At 36.2% G+C, this 19,935-nt stretch overlaps 1 protein-coding gene across 1 annotated transcript in view; it reads right to left on the bottom strand.

Moving 5' to 3' along the window:
* The window catches only part of HCN1 (hyperpolarization activated cyclic nucleotide gated potassium channel 1), a 197,818-nt gene that overhangs the window by 124,956 nt on the left and 52,927 nt on the right, over nucleotides 1-19,935 (bottom strand). The window lies entirely within an intron of this gene.

Genomic DNA, 19,935 nt, shown 5'->3' with positions numbered 1-19,935 from the left:
ATTCAACAGAACTAAAGACTTTCAAGAAAAAAAAAAGGTATAAGTTACATGAACGAGAGGCATGAAGTTCATTTTTAAACATTGTGATTTGGGGGAATTAAGGGACCACATATTAATTAATTTTATGTGCCATTTCAGAGACAGAAAAGCAGTAAGAGCAACCTTATGATTCACAGAAAAGTCAGATTTTCTTTAAATACCATTAAAATTACATATTGTGAAGCAAAATGCTCTCCTTAAATTTTCTGTTTCTTTAAAGGTGCTCTTTTACAGACCTTAAATGCACAGGGGCAAAGAACTCCACAGTACCATTGACTGAAGCCAGTGAATTCACACAACACTAAGCTGTGCTACAAAAATGCAGAAGCTTACATCTGTAAGCAACGCAGGTTTATGTGATGCTGCACTCAAGCTCAAAGATCCCTTTAAGACTTATTTGTTAGGTTACATGACAAAAGCTGCACAACCTCAAAGAAGCTCAGAGAGAAAAGGATGGGGGGAGAGGCTCAAACGATACCTTGCCAGGTATCTTGCCCCAGGAGAGCCTCAGCCCCCATGTCCAGGTGTGAAACACATCAAGCCAAGTCAACACTACCACAGCTTTTGGCTGAGGGGGTGGCTGCCTATGGGGCACAGCACACATGATAGGACGCAGGGGAAAAGCCAGCTCAGACACCTCTATATCGCTGTCCGCAGCACATCCAATTCCAACGTGACTGTATGCAATTTGATAGCCTTACAATCAGGATAGGTGAGACGGGTATGAAAACAGCTGCCAGTGACAAGCTCACAGCAGGAATTTTCACATGTAAGTCTGTAAATACAGACTCTCTCGGCACAGAAATTAGTGGCCCGTCCCTTCAGCTCCAAAAGGACTGCTCCCAAATCACAGCAACGGGGGCACTGCAGCACTCTGCATATGCCTTTTGGTCCTCAGAGACTTCATCACTCCTTCCTGCTCACTTCAGGGAAATGCTTGTGCCAAAACTCTTTCTTTCTCCCTGACCATAAGACATAAATATTATGGTGCCTTCTCTTTTTTGACTATTATATAAGTTGAAGGAAGTTTTTTTGTAAAATTTGTTTTCCTTATCACAATCTCACTGAATCTTAATGCCTTTGCAATAAACTAGCCTTGTAAACTCAGAAAAAGGAGTGAGTTCACAAGTGAGGCTGTTTTGTTTCAAGCTGGCAGCTAGAATGGACACTGCTGCTCTTTTATGGAGGTGTTTTTGAATGAATGTCACTTAGGTGACAGTGACAGAGAAGCAGCAGCAGCAAAATGTTGTCTTGTGACTCTGTGGGACACAGAGGTATACACTAAGAACTCAGGCAAGTATTTTACTTCAAAGATACATTAAAGGAGTGGCTAAAAGCTGGATGCAACTGGATTGTGAATGAAAAGGGAAGAAAACCAGGGACCTGCGATAGCAAATCAATCAGGCCCTGATCATGCTCTAATGGGCAGTTCCAAAAGGGAAAAGGGAATTTCTGCAACCCAAGACCCTACTGTTTCTTATAGCACTGTAATTCCTCATTCCAAGTTAAAGTGTGCCAGGGATGCTTCCCCTCTGCTATAGGGAAAGAAATTTCACTGAGATGCAGAACATGCTGTACATAAGCACAAAAAGCTAAAGTGTAAAAAATTTAAACAGCAAGAGTGTTGGGGAAGCTGTAGCCTGGTTCCACTTTGAGGTTAGACTGAAATACAAACTGCTGAGACAGCTTGCTGACTTGCACCGAAGCAGAACTAAGTGTCCATGAACATACAAAATCTTTCCAGAATGTATAGCTCCTGTAAATTCTGTTCATCATTTTTCCCTACTGCTAGTTACAAATATTCCCTTGTTAGAGCTAATTGACAGCACTTTCACATACTCCTAGAAGAGGGCTGTACCATCATGTTTCTATTCTAAGGTTCCCTTGCACTTTTGACTTGCACAAATTGCTGCCTTAGTGATTGTTCTACTTATAAATAATTTCTGTATTATTCCATGTATACACAAAGAAACTCATGACCACATTATTCTAAGCTTCGCAGTCTAAGGAGGCAAAAGATAATAAAAAAAACCGAGAGATTGATCCCAGAGTCCTGAAAGAAATGTAATTCATAAATAACAGGATAAGACAAAGAATTACAGATGATGCAACTATCTACAAATGAGACCCGTATCAACAAAATACACATCTATCACACCAAATTTGATTTCTTCAGGCCTTCTCCTCAGTTCCCAGCTATTTGACGTGACATTTTTATTCAGTGCCTTGCTTTTTTTTCTTTTTTTTACATACTTATCACTAATAAACCCATGTCATTGATTACGTATTTCCTTTTGACCTGGATGTTTTCTGACCATGGCCAGAAAAAAAATATGTCAGAAAGAGATATTACAGATGCTTTTATCCCTGAACATAATTGTTTTTATTTAAGTAAAAACTGAAGGCAAGAAATATGTAATGGCAAAGGTACACTATTAACCAAAGATTTTCCAGTAGCTGAAAGAGTCTTTCCACCCTTCCACATCCTGGTCTGCACACAGTAAGTGGAGGGTTTTTCACAGTACTCACATGTTCCTGCTGTATTTTTCAGGACAACTAGTAGGCATTGCCATAAAGCAAACTGAGGTAATGATGTGGTTAAAAATAAATAAATAAATAAAAATACTATTTTGGTTTTGATCTTCGGACTTCTCCCTGATCTGCTTTACAGAATTACCTGACAAACACCTACACTGGCGCAACCAAAGGAGTGAGTTCAGGTAAAAGAGGTCAAGACGGGCACTTCAAACTAGTTTTTTTAACAAAGCATATTCTCTGAACTACACTGACAACTACCACTTTTGAGGCGAAGTCCTTCCATAATGTAGAGCCTGTGCTCTTTGTATCCAGATCTGTGCCATTCCTCACTGCTGAATTAAAATGACTGATCAGTTTTCTTTCAATATCAAGTTTTATAAGCAATAGTTATATATTTTCATTCAATTTGCTAATAAACATATGAAGGAGCACTGTCCAATGAGCAGATTCTTCTAGAAACCTACTAATTTTCTGAATGACATTGGTTTCCTTTCTCTTTTTTTTCTGTGCGTATTCAATATGGTTAGCCCTATTAGCTTTGGCTTCTTTAGCACTTCTTAAAAGTTTCCAGCCACATGACTTGACAATTTTATTCAATGCCTTCCCATTTGCCTTTCATTTACATACTTACTAGAAATATACAAGTATATCTGGGTTTATATGTCCTTTTGACATGGATGGTTTCTGACCGATTCATAATAATAAATGAGAAAATGTGGATCCATGGCTTTCTGGGCATTCAGGAGGATGTCCGTGAACAGTTGGTTTTTTTAAAGACTTAGACTAACTTAAATGCAAAGCCCTGCTCAGTATAGCGACAGAGTGTTTTGGAAAAATACTCTCATGTAGGTCTAAATTCTGATCACCCCATCTGCATATGGAAAATACAGCTAAATTCTAATCACTGCAATCTGCACAGTGATGTTTTTTCAGCTTTCACAATTAACTGTTCAGAATAATGTCCAACATTAGGCTGGACCTGTTTTTTCACACAGGACTTTCTGGTCTGAAACAGCTATTCTAACTTTGGAGAAACTCTGAGAAGGTTTTCTTGGGTTATGTATTAACTAGAGGATTGCTGAGGTAGGATGGCACCTCTGGAGATTGCTTAGTTCAACCCCATGCCCAAACAAAGCAGAGTCACCAAAAGCAGGTTGCTCATAGCTGTGTCCAGACAGGTCTTGAGTATCTCCAAAGATGAAGACTCCATTGTCTCTCTGGGCAACCTCATCTATTGATTATAGATTAACATCAATGACTAATTACAGGTTAATATATTCTATTTACTTCAGAGTAACCTGCTGAATTTGGGAGTATAAGGTTACTGGGTTCTGAATCTCTGCAGCACCCACCCGTGTATGGAGCCTTCCCTTTCTGTTGTTAAGAATGAGATGGAAGACATTTATTTTCTGCTGGATTCTAATTTGGTATTTTAATGACAGTAGTGTAAAGCAGCTCTCCAGAAACGAAACTCCAAATAAAAAAAGTTTGGTATTTTAGGGATGTGGAATTTCAGTCCAGTGAACATCAGCCCATGTGAGGTGGATCAGATCTAAGTGAAAATTTGCCTGAGAACACAAAGACCAGCTGCTGCTCCTCTGAGTTTATGAACTGCCACCACAACCACAGATGAGAAAAAAATTCAACCCTGCCTACTCAGTTCAACAGGTGATAATCCTTGGTACATAATCTGGAATTGCAATTGACTATGTAAAAATAAAGATCTAGACTTTCAAGTTAAAGTTGTTGAGTCAGAGTGTTCAAGTTTAATGCTTTGTAGCATCAGCCATGTAGAATAGATAGCATGAAACATAATTTTTCTACAAGGCTTCAAAAATTGCTATTTATTTTCCATCAGAACAAGCAACTGAAACCTTCTTACTTAAAGTGTAACTCTTCTTCGTTAAAAGAATATTAATCTTTATTTGTACTCTCAGTAATGAGGAAACATTGTCTGACTGCAAGAGGACACTCCTTTTGCACTGATGGCATCATTTTCTGCTATAATGTACATTGCTGACAATTATATTTTCTTTTGCTACTATTCAGTAACTCAAAGACGATTAGGAAAGTTGGCCACTACATATTTAAGCTGTAACAAAAGTCTCTTCAGGCTTACTCTGAAAAGCTTGTTAACAGCTGTTTGTCCTTTAGATTTCAAATGGAAAACAAATCATAAAGCAGCCAATATTTAATGTGGAGACTCGCTAAATTTGGCTTTTCCCCATGCTTTTTCCCAAATTTGACACTATTCAAGGGATGGCATATAGAAACGTAAAACAGGTGACGTTGCTAGAAGGGAGAGTGCAAGGAAGAAAAAGCAATTACCAAATCAAATGAGAAGACATTCATTATGAGTTTAATTCCCCTTTCTGTGACATTTCTTCCTCAATTTAATTAATGTCTCCTGAGGCTCACAATCTTAGCAGTCTTCCTATGCAAAAGAAAACTTGCTTGCCAAGGAAAATATGTCCGAAACTCTCCTAACTCTGTGTAAGTGAAACTCAATTCTATAAATAACCCCCGTGAAATCTATCACATTCTGGGCCTGCAAAGTCAAATTATTAAACCTGACATCTCCATTATATCCAGCTGTGGCACAATTCCTTTCTTCTGTCTGAGATCTGCTACTTTATCTTGTAGACAACAGAAACACTGCAGCTGTGGATGGCTAGTATTTCCTACAAAGGACTTAGAGGAAAACTATAAATTTAGATTTAATAGATGTAACGGATTGTATAAGAGTATCCTTTGTTCTAACAAGAAGATAGAAATTACTTTAATTAAAATTTTAAATTTTATTGTATTATTAATGTTAACATGCTACTTCAGCAGTTTACGGCTCTTCAGTAGATAGTGATGCTTTTTAAGACATGAGAAGACCAGTGAAGTCGACCTCGGCCTGATTCTGTACATCTTCCCCTGACAAACATCTGCATTGCCAGAAGTCAGTCATTGTGAGTCTCATGATTCCTGCCCTTTTAAACCTCATATCCTAACAGCTTAACCTGGAATTCTTTTTTAGTGATTAGGAAATACTAGTCTCAGAAGCTCAAAATTTAAAATGCAACCATTTTTTGTCAAGGGAAATATCATGACCTTTGAGGGACATAACTCATGAATTTTGAACTCCTGGCAATGTTTCTGTAGGCTGAGTCATGCAGTGATATTGGCTTTCATGAGTTACTTTCATGGGGTTTAGATGGATTTATAAACTCAGCCCCCAGTGACAGGTATCTAAGACAGAAAGACTGAAATACAGACCACTTAATACTGCCCTGAATGTTCTCAGTTTCAGGCAGGATAATCAGCTGTACTAAAAACAGGAGTCTGTTTTGCTCACATTACTGTATCCAGCTGTCCTGCCTGCTTTAGTACCTGTTTATCTGCAACAATTTTTCAATGAGTTTTACTTCCGCTCACCAGTTTAAAATGTAGCTATGTTACCAATCTGTTTTGTCCTACATTCTTCTGTGCTATACACTTTCAAATATGGTGTTGCTTGCTTTATTTCTCATTTTCCCTCCATGAAGAATGTGTAACAGTGTTAAGCAGAAGGAACGATGAACAAATAAGGACTTCTTCTAAAATGGAATTTTATTTTCTCTTCATGTCTTCCTTGAAGAAACAAAAGAGGAATACTCAAATTTCTATTTCATATCTGCTAAAAACAGACTATTAGATCTGACACTAAACCAGTAATTAAAGAGTCTACATCAGTGAATGATCTTTGCACTTCTCCACATGGTTGTGTCCTGAGCACCAGAAATCTTTCAAGTATTTCATACCACACACTCAATTGAACACTTTATTTTGTAAGCAGGCAAAAAAAAAATAGCTAACTCTCCCTCATTGCAGTCTTTCCAAATGGCACAAAATACTTGAAGTTACAATTACAGAGCCTCTTAATTTATTTGTCTTCCATGAATGCTAAAGCTGTAGGCATTACAGCAGCTTATCAAGACAACAGCCTATCACTTTGGGCACTTTCCCTAGAAGTCCATTATGTCATGTCCCAGTCATCTATTCCCTTCTGGATCTGCTCTTAAATTGTTCACAGAACTTTCCTTCTTGCTTGACCTTCAGCCTCACTCATCAGGCTCATTCATTTCTCTGCAGAAGAAGACCACTAGCTCAAGTAAGAGTAATGAACCAGGTCTTATGTTTCACACCAGAGCTTATACATCTAGAGACAACTCAGAAAAGTACCAAAAAGAAGGGTCTCCAAATCACAACCGCTGCAGGATTATTGAGATTCATGACAGACTGAAGAACAAGGATGCTGCCCACAGCATCCCACTTCTCGAGCCTTGAGGCAGAAGACATTTAATGGTAGGAGAGGAAATCTGTATTCCCATTGAGTACTCTCTCTACTCCACAAACACCATAATCATTCAGGAAAGTCACACAGGTTCAAGGCAGATTTTTTCACTAGTATTGTGCTACCCAGCCAGAAGCAGAAGGAGCAACCATGCATCTTGCCACATGCCACTGTTAATAACTCTGATGTGCATTCTTTGCATTTCAAGACCAGAATTGAATGCTAACAGTTCTCCATAGCATTATTCTTATTGATTTTGCTACAACTGTTAGCAAAAAGAAAAAAGGACAGATACAGAAATCTATCTACTTTCTTGGCATCATCATTGAAGTAGCTGACCTGGTCCCAGGTATTTGTATACAAATGTATTTATCTTTATATCAAACCTATATAAAGCACAGTATAATTAATTTACCATTTCAGTCTCCTAACTGATTTTATGAGGAATTTCTTTTTCATCAGTATATACTGACAAATTCCTCAGTATTTCCATATACTGGCAAATACAAGCACTTTGAGAATTTATCCAGCCAAATTGTGACCAATGTATAGAGAAAAAAACAGTGGTTTCAAACACATAGTTCCACATTGAAGGAACAGTGACTTGCTTTCTAAACTGACCTTGACTTACTGCCTTTCTGTGAACAAAGTGGAGAAAAAAAGATGTTTACATAATTGTCCTGGTATTACACACACAGAAGTAACTGTTTGTCCTGTTCCATAGCATAAAAAAAGAAACTTCAGACTCCTTAATAGTCAGATACTTTTGCAGTGAACAGATGCTTTGGACTGAAATTAAAGTTTAAAACTTTCATCTTCCTTTAATCTTCCATGATTTTATTCTGTATTGCTCACTTTCTCCGGGAGACTTGGGTTGACCTAGAATCCCAAGTCTATAAAAGTTTTAGTACAATGTATAGATCAGCCCACAGCTTAGCCAGACATAAAACCACACTTTTTGGGTCCCAAGTCAGCAAAAAGGTTTGGGGCTCTTTTTCAGTTTAACCAACTGTGTCTCTTCTGTTCTTCAGTGTCACATAGACATCAAGCTAAAATGATAATATCTGCTTCTTTTCAGCTCTTATCTCCTTTTCTTCTTTGTGCTTTATCCCTTCCCGCTGGAGCTGACTACAGTATCTCACATCGTCAGGGAGCAGCATGGTCAGGCCATGTATCCTTCAGGTCAGAGAACCGAGTTACCAGCCAGTTGTCCAAATTTTTATTTTTTGAGTAGTATTTTCAGCAATGTTTGAGATGCTGCTCAGTTTGCAGAAACAGTCTCTGTCCTCTATTTCTAGTTTTTTAATTTGCAGACTGCAAAGTCAGATGGTCCTAGACAGTCCTCCTCACAATTTGTCAAACAGGGACATATTGCCCTGACTGCATGGTTCCGTGATACTGTTGTAATGATAAAAGGCATCAACAGTAATACAGAACCACTGAAGAAGTAGTCTTTGATAAGCAAGTTCATGATCTCAGAAATTCAGGTTTATAACATAGGCCAGACCTCTAAGATACAATCACCTGTTGCTCTTACCACCCATGTTTTTCTTTTTAATAACCCTTTTATAGATTCAGTTTTGGCACAAGTTTCTTTCGGCCTCACTTTTCAGCCAGTGAGAGTCTAATTCGGCTAACTTCTCTGTCTGATACCAGTACTAACTTTGTTTTGAACTTATCCTGATGAACTTGCAGAGTGGCTAAGAGGCCTCTGCATGTTTCAAACTTCTGACAGCAGCGGTTACACTGACAGGTTCTTTTATTATGTTTCTTGAGATGAAAATAGTGTAGTTCATTGAGGAAGAAAAAGGTGGTCAGGAAATTCCTAGTCTTAAAGTATTTCCATTTGAAAAAGACAAAAAAATTTAGACCCTTGCCAAATGTGTTGGTTTGAGGCAGGATGAAGAGAGCATACAAGAAATGAGAATTCTGTAGTCACGGATCTACATTAAACAATATACAAATTTTAAAAAAATATATAAAAACCACAGCACTCAGCTGAAAGATATGTATCATCATATCTCACCAACACAGCTACTGCATTTTCTAATAGATTTTTCATCTGTATGGGAATGCATTCCAACAATAATTGAAATTAGCTATAATTCTGTTGTGGAACAGTTTTTATTATCAGGTATTGAGACATTTTATTATCACCAAAAATACTCAAGTAACAAAAATGGTACACTAGTAATTCTTGACTCCTACAAATATCCTTTAAAAGTTATTAATTCTATATCAATCAAGTTTTTTGAAATGCTTGTCAATTATCTTCCTGTAAAGCACGAAACCAGTATCTTATTGCCACATATCTACTGCACTCAGAACAAATTCTAGGTATGACAACCTTAAAGCTTGAGAAACCCAAACACTGACGTAAAATTTCATCTAAATTGGTCAGCTGGGTGAAAAAAATCTGCCCCAACTCCTGTTGTTTCAAAACTTCATATTCTTAGGGAGTCTAAAATAAAGATTTGAACTTGACTGACAGAGACTGACAGGGCACGTATAATTGCTAATTCTTACATAACTTATCTTTGAATGAGCAAACCATGAAAGAATGAGAATGACAAGAAACTCCATGATACCATGCCACTTCTCTTACAATGCAGAGCAGAAGAAAGTGCTGTTTTCACTTTCCCTCTTCTGATGTGAGTTAAAAGATGCTTCCTGTACTTTCCCACTTAGTAATGAAGAAAGCTAGTGGCTAGAGATGATTCATACAGGAATAAAATGGGCAGATATGGCAGGTGGTGATAGTGTTTCTCATTTGGAAAATATTTTAGCTAAGTCAGCACCTTTTCTATGTTGATTTCTTATCTTTGAGCTTCTCAGGAATTTAGATCATAAACTTTTCTTAATCTCGGTTGAGCAAGTTTTTAATCTGTAAATCTATGTTGTCAAATGGTGCTTGTTTCACTTGCATTTTCAATCTTAAATTATATTCTGACCTCACTGAAATCATTAGCAAAGACACTAGCAACATCTCTGGTGCTGTGATTTTATTCTTCATGTTTAGTTGTTAGTGCTAAATTAGTAAGTTTGTCTGCATGTTAAGCTCCATTAAATGCACTAGTAAACATATGTTTCATTTGTCAAAGAGTGAGGACAATTTCACATCTTCAGCACTAAGCTGCTGCTCGTATTTTATCTATGATAAAAGAAAATATTAAATCTGAAAGAAGCCAAGTGCTCACTCAAGCTATACATGTCAGCTTGACAGGATCAGGGCCTTAAATCTGGCTGTCCTAACTATGCAACATCCTCCCCTGCCAAAATTTATTTTTATTAACAAATTTTGACAGCTATCATAAAATAAATCCAAACAAATACTTGACATTAGGAAGGAGGAGTGTGAATATTATTTTCATAAAAACTCATTAATAGAATTTCTAGACTACAGTGTTTGACATCAAACTAGCATTTTGTCCAAGCGCTGACTGTTCAAGATGCTTCAATCAATATTACTTACAATGACAATGCATACATCAGTTGAGAAATTATTTTCAACTAATGGTTGGTGACAAAAATCTGAATACCATTGCACATTTAGCAATAAGACTTTTAAACTATCTTTGTAACTACTTTTGGTTTTGTCCTTTTTAAAAGAACCTGTTAAATACCTTCCACAATATGGCCTTGACTATTTTTTTCTGTCAATGTTTCCCTGCCTGGTCATTGATCAAAGAGCAGTCCAGCTCATGCCTTGGAGTCTTACCAAAAGTACAAGAGAAGGAGATATTAATAGCATATCAAAAGGTAGCTGAATATTAGATACTGGAGTTCCCAATGCAGATGAAATTATCGTATCAAGTAAGGTATAATGCATAGTATAAAAACTTTCTTCTTCTAGAGATGATTCTTTCACTGAAGTAACTTGTATACTATCAAACTACCTGTCCTAGTTCTGAAGTCTCGTTTTCCAAATGTATTTGAGGGCAGCCTAAATGTAAGCTGAGGATGTGTTGCACTTTTTTCCATCAGGATTCTCATACAAGCTAAATTTCATTGAAGCTTAAAACAGTTAACTTTCCAATTCAGGCTATCTTATTTTCTGTAATTTTTCTAGAAATTCTGAAATACTATCAGTGCCACAATACTGTTTACTTTCACTGGCAATCTTGAATGATCTTTGATTTATGATATACTGCTTGCTAAAATATCTTCAGTTTTGTCTTCCAGCTTTGCATCTTTGGCATTGAAAGAGTCTTGAATTTGAAAGCACTCACAAGAAACCTTCCTGTCACATTAAAAGGAAAAAAAATAAATAAATACACAAAACAAAACAAAAAAAGTACAAACAAACAAAAAAAACCCCAAGATATTTATGTTTGGCTTAGGAATATTGAAAAACTGTAGAATTTCCTTGAAGAACTGAAAGATGCAAGGATTTTTGTATCATTTCGCCTGTAATCTGTTTTCCTAGTTATCTGACTAGAACTATGTTTTAATGCAATCATGTGTAAAACTTTTTACAATGTATGCATACAATACTATAAGTATTAAAATATTTTAATATTTGTGATTTTGAAGAAGCTTTCTGTTACAACTGAGAGACCAGCAGGGACTTCGCAATTTCTGTTTTGGGCCCACCAAGTCATCACTTCTGTCTGCCCCTGCTTTCACTCTCTCAGGTGCAGTGATTGACACTTTAATAGGACATACAATAGTATTCATCTTCAATTTTACTCTTTAGTGGGAGGCAATGTAGAAAGACAAATACATTAACTTACTGTAATGAGTATAGAGGAATTACAACCTATTGCAGTTTTCTCAGTTCTACTACTTAAAATTAGATGAGCAGTACAGATAAAAAATACTGCCTTAGTCTAGAATACTTTCGACTCATTTTGAAATGATTTTGCATAAGGTGGGGAGAAGGGGGAAAATTATCCTTATTTGTTAAGGCACTTGTTTCTAAGCACAAAATGTATCTACTGTTTCCTTTTTAAGCAGCATGTTATAATCCAGCTAGCAAACCTGGTCAAAAAAAGAAACAAAACTCTCAGTAAGGCAAGTAAACAGGTGAAATCCACCCAATATAACCTCTTCTGTGACATGCATATGAGTACTCCATCGAATTACCTGAGAAATGACATGACATTTAAAAGAGAGCTATTTTTTCACTATTTTTAGTAAGAATACAGGAACAAAAAATCCCAACATATTTAGAAATTGGAACTATGAGGTCAAATAGATTGCCTAGCATGTAAAGCTTTGAAAAATCAAAGGAGGGTTGTTGCTTTTCTTTAATGGACTGCTACAAAACAGCAATCAGCCCTCAAGCTGAGGGAGCAAAAAGTTTCTCAATACTCTATGACTTTTGTGGCTGCAGAACTTTTGTTTGTTGCCGTTTTTATATTCTTCACACCTGAAAAAAAAAATTAAGCCGTAACTACAGGGCGTCTCTACTTAAAAGAAGGCTCTACTATTTGAAAAAATAGCATTCACACTACAAAAAAAAAAAAAAAAACCAGGCATTGGCATCTGTGTGCAATGCATTTACGAGCAGTGCTGTGGTTGCTGACCACAGAAACTGAAGCTGCGTGCTGTTTTACATGATGGACCCGTGTCACACCAGCCAGACGGAACAGCACGATAAAGGGACAGCTGGGGACAGGCCTCCCAGGCTGCTGGGAAGACACTGCCTCTGTGCAGTTCAGATGCCTGAAAAGCAGGGGACAAAAAAAAAAAAAAAAAATCTATTTTGCAATAAACAAACTTGAGAAATATCAGTACCAATGACAAATTCTTATTTTGAGCAGATCCTGTGAATACAACGCCGAGGAACCTCTAGAAGTGGCAAGCAAAAGACAAAATCAGGAGAAAGATTACAGAGGGCAGCCTGGCAAGGATGCAACCAACAAATTAGTTAGCGTTTTGTAACAAATGGTGTTTTAAGTCAGATCTATTTTCACGTATTTCAGCATCTGTATCGGATCAGCAAGGATCAGCTACTCTTTCAATCCCATCTTATTTATTTATGATGTATTTTCAAAAGAGGATGCTTTTTAAAGCTTTTTATAAGAGCTTATATTAATACTGTATATCAGAAAGAAGTGAGTAGTCACGAATGGACTTGAGGTATTTTGTGGCAATATGAGGACAGAGGCTGGTGAAAGGTATTACCCTGACCAGAGACACCTCTACTTTACAAAGATATTTGACCTGCTAATTAACAGAAATGTTAGGTCCTGTGCAAACACCAAAGAGATAAAAAGGCACTCCAACAGTTATTCTACTGTTTGCTAATAATTTCCTAATAGTTTTGCTTATCACTTTTATCCTTCATTTCAAATAGCCTTCTTATACTGCATCCAGAGGTTTTTAAATGCTCAAATATCCTACATGTACACCTTTTTATACTGCCTAACGAAAGAACTAAGCAATCAAAGGATGAATTTTGTAGCACCTCTTAGGATTTCAACAGCAGAAAATGTTGTTGTTACTCGGGGTTGGAAAACAGTGTTCAAGCAACAAAGAAAACATGAAATTTTGCTGCTTTGTTATTCTGGATAAGTTCCAAATACAAAAGTCATGAGAGGATGAAGAAGAAATTCAATGACATTTTGACATATGCTCATTTTCCTGCATTCACAAAATGAAAACTTAATTAACCTGAATTACCTTATTTAAAAGAAAAATAGCGGTGGAAAGGATTAATTGATAGTTCAGAAAAACAAGACCAACCCAAATGAACCCCAGTTATGCATATGAAGAGACAGCTCTTAAATACTTTGGTACTGAAGATGATATAAAAACCCAGATGGATTCTCAAAGAGCTTAATAATTCTTTTATAACCGAAACTTGGAGTTTCCCTATACTACCCAGCAGAGAGTGACAAGGACAAGAATTGTGATGGTCATTATTTTCAGATTTGACTTCCAAAAGCTAACTATCTAGCAAAAAAAAAAAAACAAAAAACAAAAAACACAAACTAAGCCTTAAGTTACTTTTTCTCAATTCCAGGTGAGATCTCCAACCACCAGGCTATCACTCAAAAGTACTGGCATCAGTCTCCTCTGGCCTCAATTTAAAGGAACATTGTGAGTCTTATTCTTATTTTGAAGGAAGCAACTTCCATCCTGTACTCTAGGAGAACACTAAAATCCTTTCACTACGTTCATTAGGAAAATTTAAGCCACAATATTTGGTGTTAAAATACAATATTAGTGAAAATCTAATTTATTTCAACTCACTACATTTGCAATACAAGCACTTTTTACAGCACTCAGATTTTGGACATGCATTATCTGCTAATTGGTACTGTATAAAAGTATAGCTTGCCTTCTAATTTACATCTATTTTTCTTCAGAATATGCCATTCAGTCCACTAACCCGATTCATGTCTTATCTCTCCTCTGTGGTTTCAGGTAACAAGGAGCGATCATTCCATAACACAATTATTCTAATTTCTAAAACTTGTTTATCTATATCTGATCTAGACAGAAAATGTTGAAGTAAAAAGGAAGTAGCAGAAGCTCTGCTGTCAGACTAACCAACAATTTTCTGCTCTTATTAACCTTCAGTCAACAATACAGTTTGCTTCTTGGTTCATTAAAATCAACTGTTCAGTTTTTGTTAACTTCAATGGCATTGCAGTTAGGAGACATTCTACATGCAATTTTACTTGAAATACAAATTTAGAGGTCATAAGATCATAACAAAATAAGTAAAATGTTTAATATTTTTTGTACTGTATGTTTGTTATTTTCACTTCTTTGTGCAGTAAATCATCTCGGTTATTTCATTTAGAGAGTTCATGTAAAGAATATAGACTAGCCAAGTTCATCCACAATAAGTCTGAATGCAAACCTTTAAATTAATTACATTTTTAAAAATGTATCAATGCACGTATTATTATTTCAATGTAACCATTTGAAATTTAAATGGCGATTCCCACATGTTACTAAGATATATAGGCATTACTAATACTGTGGAAACTATGCTTTGGAATCTTAATGGCAATATGATAACACAGCCTAGTGCTTCAAGCATTAGTTCACACAATGTACACCCTTCCCTTAAGCTGCATTTTACACAGAAGAAAGCTGACGAAAAGACGGTCTGTGATGTGTAGAAAAAGTGAAATACAAATTTTAAGAGTACAGAAGGGCAAAAAGTGCCTTCAATTCATTGACCGTTCTGTGACTGTAGCATACTCTTATGAGAGGTCATTGGAGAACATCCCTGAAAATTCAAAGGGACATTTTGAGGTCATATGAACAAATTCCTAAGCTGTATCAGCTGTATCAATTCCTGTGGTTGATGCCCTGTCTCTGATACTCCTCAAATGCAGAGAGAAATAATGGGGAGGAAGGTATCCTGAGTTAGAAATCTGAGAAGCAACTATGCACAGGGCAGGGCAAGGAAACAGTTGTATATTGTCCTATCACTTCCTCTGCAGCTGATGAGGGAAGCGGAATTTCATAGTTCTGAAAAATCCTGCTGAAGGCAGGTATGTCTATCTGATACATCATTTGGCACTATTCTTCAACCAAACATACAGTTTCTATACCTAAGTGAGGCTGGGCACGCCTGTTAACAATATGGATTTCAGGAAAAGTGTTACGTCATCCTGATACTCAAAAGCTGAAGTTCACAAGTTGAGAATACAGGTGTTGTTCTTTCTAGGAGCCAATACAAAATTCTGCTCACTTTTTTTTTTTTTTTAATATTAATTACTTGTAACAACATTAAAATCAAGAGAAAAGCCCTGAAATCCATCTCTAAGTTTAGCTCAGCTGAGCTAACACATGATCTTTTCACTTACCATCAAAACTAAAAGAATAACTGTTCAATAATTAAGCTTTTCTTCATGAGCACCAACATGATTCTCATTCCCCATTTCCCAGCACAGTTCTTCTATATATATACATGGTTTCTATGAAACAAACCGAGCTTTTCAGTCTCAGGAAATCTTCCTCCTAGGGAAGAAAATACTGAACTGATTTTAGTGATTATAGTATATGTATGCACTATTACAGGTATGAAAAGCTGACACTTTAATTGCAGTCCAATCTCAAAACTGCAGTGCTTTGATGTTTAGATATTTCCTTCAGCTGTCAAGTGGAAGTGTTATTGCAGATCTCTAAATATATTTCATTTAAAATGGTCAAAGTACTGTCAGGGAGCTTCAAAAATTTTTTATACAATAGCTGAAAGAAGGGAATTCATTTTAGAAAAGCAAGAAATATATAAACGAAAACTCCAAAATGGTGAAGTGCAATAAAAAACATGAAAGAATACAGCTGAACATTAACAGAGAGAAAGCAGTAGATATAATGTCTCTCTAACAACAAATGCTCAGTTGTTCCCAAAATATTATCAGGTGAAGAATGAAAACAGAGTAACACTTGGGAAAAAAATATATTATTCATATTAATCAATTGTTAAAATAATATTATCTTGATTGCAGATAGTTTTTCATTATTTTATTCTCTAATTCACTACATCTGGACCAGTACTTCATAACTGCTGTAATAATTAAGCTTAAATTCTATCTTGTTTTGCAACGAGTTTAAGCGGTTGAAAATTGCTTCAAAGAACATACCTTACATAGAATTTAATAACATAGCTTTAGCAGGTCTTGATTTTGCTACAGAAAACCTAAATTCAGGAGACCTTCACTTCCCTAAAGCACCACGTCACCATTGTTAAGCAATGCTGAGCCAGAAGCTGATCAAATAATGCTCTGATGGAACCAGGATCCCCTTCCCTGGTATACAGTATCTTGCTATATAAAGGACATGCAGTGGGTGGGCACTTAGATGCACTCAGTGAGTACAAGGTAATTCTTAATTGCTATGACGGGTAAGATAATCTGGTGGAGAAATACAGGACAGGGAGTGAGAGACAGAGAGCTGACAGGCTGCCAATGAGGGTAACAGTTGTGTACCTATTTGAAAAGCAGAAATGAATAAGATGCAATATTAAATGATTTTAGAAAAGTGTGTGTCTGAAATTGGTCCACAAAAATGATCAGGGGCTAGAACACCTCTCCTATCAGGACAGACTTTTTAGCAGGGTCTGTAGGACAAGGGCTAATAGTTTTAAACTAAAAGAGGGGAGATTAAGACTAGATATAAGGAAGAATTTTTTTTTTTTTTTTTTATGATGAGAATGGTAAAACACTGGCACATGTTGCCCGGAGAGGTGGTAGATGCCCCATCCCTGGAGACATTCAAGGCGAGGCTGGAGGGGGCTCTGAGCAACCTGATCTGGTTAAAGACGTCCCTGCTCATTGCAGGGGGGTTGGACTAGATGACCTTTGAAGGTCCTTTCCTACCCAAGCAATTCTATGATTTTATGACAATATACTGAATGAAGACAAATTAAAGAGCATAGAAAAATACAAACAGACTTGTTTCTATTCTTCTGCAGCCAACCTTTTTAAAGAACTTGTCCCATTAAATAACAAGATTTGTGGCAGCCAAAATTCAACAAATATATTGCTCAATGACAGTAAAATATGGATGAATAATATAAAGCAGTCTAATCAGTTCTGGTTTTAGTCAAAAGCAATGGTGTGCTATCACCACGGTAACAAAGTCCTACTTGTATAAAAAGCTGAGTTCAGGGGAGTACTGACTGTTCAGCATACCAATGCTAAATTGCTGTTGTGGAAATATCTTACAGGTATCACATTACAATGGTTATCTTTTGCTACTGCTCAAAATGAAACATAATGAAGGTATCCAAACACTGGAAACATGCAAAACTGACATATCACATAGCAGAAATGTTTTTCTTTGATACACATATTCTGGTTTTAAGTAACTACTTGTTTATAGTTGTATGTCCTTTACTGCAACATGAATCTGACATGCATTATTTTTTAATTATATTCAGGGCAGGGGTGAAATCTTCTCTTCTGTGCACACTGCTGTTTATTAATAATTTTCATCCAGTTTTCAAACTTGCTTTCTGTCAGTTGACATTAAGACCTTCAAACAGAAGTCTGAAATCTTGAAAAAGAAAATGTACTCAGGTGGTAAAGACCTTTGACTTGGTAATGGACATTTGTTGACTTGATATATTTTGAGGGGGGTTTTTGGTAGCCTGTTGAAATGACATTAACTATGCCACAACTGTCATTTCCGCTAAGGGACATTACTTCATAACGTAACAGAACTGAACTTTGTAAGCTATTTCACACAACTAAGTCCAGCCTTTCTAAAAAGAAAGAAATAGGAAGCACATGCAAAAACAGTTTATCATTCACTAGACATGAACTCAGATCTGGTACAATCATCTCAGAAAGAGAAAGTCTGAAGAAAATGTGTTAAAGGGATTAATTCTACAATAAGAGCTATAGCATAGACTAGTAAAGATCTGGTCTGGCCAGAAAGAATGACCAAGAATATTACATTTTATGAAAAATGTTGAGATTTTGAAAAATCTTTTCATTTTATATTGAATGAATACCTTGTGTAAAAATAAAATAAAATAAAATAAAATAAAATAAAATAAAATAAAATAAAATAAAATAAAATAAAATAAAATAAAATAAAATAAAATAAAATAAAATAAAATAAAATGCACAACAAACATTGAAAAGAAAATACGACTAGATAGAATAGGGGAAGCTGGAATATTAACTGCCCAATATGAAGTTAAACAATTGGTATATGAAAGAATGGCTTTGAGCTGAAGGGTTGCAAACTAAAATAGCATTTTCATAGTCTTTACGCTTCTAATTAAATACACTTTGTTTTTAATACACTGTTCTTGATCGTCTCGTGTTTCTGCAGATTGAGGAAATGCTTAATCATCCTAGCATTACCCGTCTTGTCGTGTGATGACAAAGAAACAACCAAGTCCATGCAGCTCAAGAGATAGACATGCGAGTAGATATTGTGATGGATACCAGGTGAGTTAGACATTACAAGCTGTATCTGTCTCCAACACTGACTTCAGAAAATTGTCTAAACAACACTCTTTCAAAGTACAACCAACTGCAACAGACACCAGCAGAGGACAAGACATGCAGAAAAATGTTTAATAGCAGCCATTTCTGAGCATGATAATGCTTTTTATAATTATAATTTATCTCAAGAAGAGGCCAATATAAAGCAGTACAGAAGACATTGGAAAAACACGACACTAAGCACAAAAATGAAATTTGATCAATACACTTTAAAAGAGAATGCAGAAAGAATGGGAACATAAAGGTGCCCATGACTGGTTAAAAGCTGAAGAAGTCCAGTATATTTTTGAAAGAGTGGGGGAGAGGAGGCTTAGCATGTGTGGGCAGCATTCTGACATAAATAGACATTTTAAAGAATCCAAAGGAACGAGAGAGAAAGACCTCTGGAATCCAAAACTGAAATCTACCCAAAACTGTACAAGCACATACACAGTTGTGGCAACCAATGCAATATAAAAAATGATGTTTATCTTACATGAAAAGACGTAAGAAAGGGAATAAATAATATTGCTTTGTGAATTTGCAAGCAGGAACAAGAAGTCCAAGTTACATCATCTGCCATAATGTTGTCTGTTGCATTAGTGAAGATAAATTGCTATCGGTCTGACAGCACAAAACATTTATTAATTTTAAATTGGATGAAGATGTATAAGCTAGTATTTTTCCAGGATAAATTTAACTGGCTATTAAGACAGTAAATAGGTGAAACTGTAGAAATGTACTAAAGGCATATAAATAAAAAACAAACTAGAAAAATAGAGCTCATAAAATCACATCAGTTGGAAGGTACCTCTAGAGGCCATCTGGTCCAGTTCCTTGATCAAACAAAGGTCACCTTCTATCGGGTTGCTGAGGTCCACATCTCATGAAGTTCTAAATACCTCCAGGGACTGAGATTCTACAAGTTCCCTAGGGCCCTGTTCCAGTATTTCACCAGTATTATGGTAAAATATCAGATATATCTTACTGTGTAATTCAAGTTCATTACTGCAACTTGTGTCCACTAAACCTCCTCTTATTTGACACCTCTGAGAAATATCTAGCTCCATCTTCTGAAAGACTACCTAAAGTTAGGCAGTTGTAGACAGTAATAAGATACCCAAAAGC

This window comes from Patagioenas fasciata, chromosome Z (genome assembly GCF_037038585.1).
Source record: "Patagioenas fasciata isolate bPatFas1 chromosome Z, bPatFas1.hap1, whole genome shotgun sequence".
NCBI classification, from domain to species: Eukaryota; Metazoa; Chordata; class Aves; order Columbiformes; family Columbidae; genus Patagioenas; species Patagioenas fasciata.
Note: the sequence above shows the minus strand (reverse complement) of the source record. Positions and strands in the feature narration are given on the sequence as shown.